We start from the raw sequence: 3123 nt of genomic DNA on the forward strand, positions 1-3123 counted from the left end.
AATTGTGCTCATGAGGAACCTGTACAGAGACCAGGAGTCTGTCATTCAGATAGAACAAGGGGACACTGCATGGTTTAAAATCAAGAAGGGAGTGCCTCAGGGTTGTATCCTTTCACCATACTTATTCAATCTGTATGCTGAGCAAATAATCCAAGAAGCTGGACTATATGAAGAAGGATGTGGCATCAGGATTGGAGGAAGAAATATTAACAACCTGAGACAGGCTGATGATGCAACTTTGGTTGCTGAAAGTGAGGATGACTTGAAGCACTTACTGATGAAGATTGAAAAATATAGTCTGCAGTATGGATTACATCTCAATATAAAGAAAACAAAAATCCTTACAACTGGAGCTATAAGCAGCAGCATGATAAATGGAGAAAAGATTGAAATTGTCAAAGACTCCACGTTGCTTGGTTCTACAATCATCGTCAATGAAAGCAGCCATCAAGACATCAGGCAACGTATGTTGTTGTTGTTGTTATGTGCTGTCGAGTCAGACCTGACTCACAGCGACCTCTCCTTGGGTTGCCAAGGCAGTATCACTACGGAAGTAGATTGCCCAACCTTCCTTCGGAGGAGTGGCTGGTGGGTTTGAACAGCCAGCCTTCTGGTTAGCAGTCAAGTACCTTAGGCACTATGCTACCAGAGCAGGCAACGTATAACACTGGGAAAATCATCTGCAAAGGACCTCCTTCAAGTGCTGAAGAGCAAAGATGTCTCTTTGAGGACTAAGGTGCGCCTGACACAAGCCATGGTATTTTCAAATCACCTCATATGCATATGAGAGCTGGACAATAAACAAGGAATACTGAAGAAGAATTGATGCTTTTGAGCTGTAGTGTTGGGGAAGAATGCTGAGAGTACAGTGGACTGCTAAAAGAAATAACAAGTTTGTCCTGGAGGAAATGCAGCAAGAATGTTCTTTGGAAGCAAAAACAGTCAGACTTCATCTCACATACTTTGGTCATGTTGTCAGAAGGGACCATTCCCTGGAGAAGGATGTCATGCTTGGTAAGGTGAGACCCTCAATGAGATGGATTGACATGGTGGCAGTGGCGATGGGCTCAAGTATAGGAAGAATCATGGAGCTGGCTCAGGACCAGGTGGTGTCTTGTTCTGCTGTGCATAGAGTTGCTATGAGTTGGAGATGACTCCACAGCATCTAACAACAATAACAACAATTTTGCTATTCATGCTATCCTTCTCCAAGGATTGGTCCCATCTGACAACACGACCAAAGTATAAAAGATGAAATCTGGCCATTCTGGCTCCTGAGGAGGATTGCAGCTGTACACCCTCCAAGACAGATTTGTACTTTCTTCTAGTAGTCCATGGTATGTTCAATATTCTTTGCCATCACCACAATCCACATGCACCAATTATTCTGTAGTCTTCCTTATTCATTGCCTCGCTTTCACATGCATGTGAAACAATTAAAAATAACATAGCTTGGGTCAGGCACAACTTGGTCTTCAAAGTGACATCTTTAAAGAGGTCTTCTTCAGCAGATTTCTCCATTGTAATACATCATTTGATTTCTTGACTGTTGCTTTTAAGGGCATTGATTGTGGATCAAGGTAAAATGAACTTTTGGACAATTTCAATTTCTCATAATATTGCTTATTGCTCCAGTTATAAGGATTTTTCTGTTCTTTATGTTGAGATGTAATCTATACTGAAAGTTGTAATCTTTGATTTCATTAGTAATTGCTTCAAGTCTTTTTCACTTTCAGCAAGTGAACTTGTATCATCTGCATATTGCAAGTTGTTAATAAGTTTTCTTACAATCCTGATGCTATGTTCTTCTTCATATAGTGCAGCTTCTCAGCTTATTTGCTCAGCATACAGATTTAAAAAGATGAAAGGGTAAACCCTGACTCACACCTTTCCTGATTTTAAACCTTCCAATACCCCCTTGTTCTGCTTGAATGGATGACTGATTCTTAGTCTATATACAAGTTCCTTATGAGCAAAATTCAATATTCTGGAATTCTCATTCTTTGCAGTGTTCTCCATAATTAGGTATGATTCACACAGTCAAATACCATTGCTTAATTAATAAAACACAGGTAAACATTTTTTCTGGTATTCTTTGCTTTCAGCCAAGATTCATCTGACATCAGCAACAATATCCCTCATCCCACATCATCTTCTGAATCCAGCTTAAAGTTTCTGGCCATTCTCATCCATACACTGCTGCAACCATTTTTTAAATTTTCTTCAGCTAAATTTTACCTGAGTGTGACATTAATGATATTGCTCACTAATTTCCCCGTTCTGTTAGATCACCTTTCTTTGGAAAGGGCTCACACGTGGATCTCTTCCAGTTAGTTGGCCTTGTAGCTGTCTTCCAAATTTCTTGGCATAAACAAGTAAGCACCTCCAGCACTGCACCTCTTTGTTGAAACACTTCAATTGATATCTGTCAGTTCTCGGAGCCTTGTTTTTTTGCCAGTTCCCTCAGAATAGTTTGGAATTCTTCCTTCAATATCATCAGTTCTTGACCATAAGCTACCTTCTGAAATGGTTGAACATCAAACCAATTATTTTTGGTACAGTGAATCTATGTATTCCTTCCATCTTTTGTGGGTATTTCCTGCATTATTCAATATTTTCCCCATAGAATCCTTCAGTATTGCAAACTGAGGCTTGAATTTTTTCATCATTTTTTTTTCACCTTGAGAAATGCTACACTTATTATTCTCTTTTGTTTTTCTAATTCCAAGTCTTTGTACATTTCATTGTTAATACTTTACTTTGTCTTCTTGAGCTGTCCTTTGAAATCTTCTGTTCAGCTCTTTTACTTCATCATTTCTTCCATTTGCTTTAGCTAATCTCCATTTAATAGAAAGTTTCAGAGTCTCTTCTGACATTCAATTTGGTCTTTTCTTTCTCTCAAGTTTTACATGACCTTTTGTTTTCTTCACATATGATCCTTGATGTCTTCCAATAACTCATCTGGTCTTCAGTCATTTGTACTGTGTGTTAAATCTGTTCTCCACTTACCTAATAGAGCTTAATTTACATGCTTAGAAACTGCCTTCTGGTTAGCAGTCAAATAACTTAGGCACTATGCCAGCAGAGCTCCTTGTATAAAGTCTATGCCTCAAAATCATTATG

Source organism: Orycteropus afer, unplaced genomic scaffold (genome assembly GCF_000298275.1).
Source record: "Orycteropus afer afer isolate SDZICR_OR568_19922 unplaced genomic scaffold, OryAfe1.0 scaffold00710, whole genome shotgun sequence".
NCBI classification, from domain to species: Eukaryota; Metazoa; Chordata; class Mammalia; order Tubulidentata; family Orycteropodidae; genus Orycteropus; species Orycteropus afer.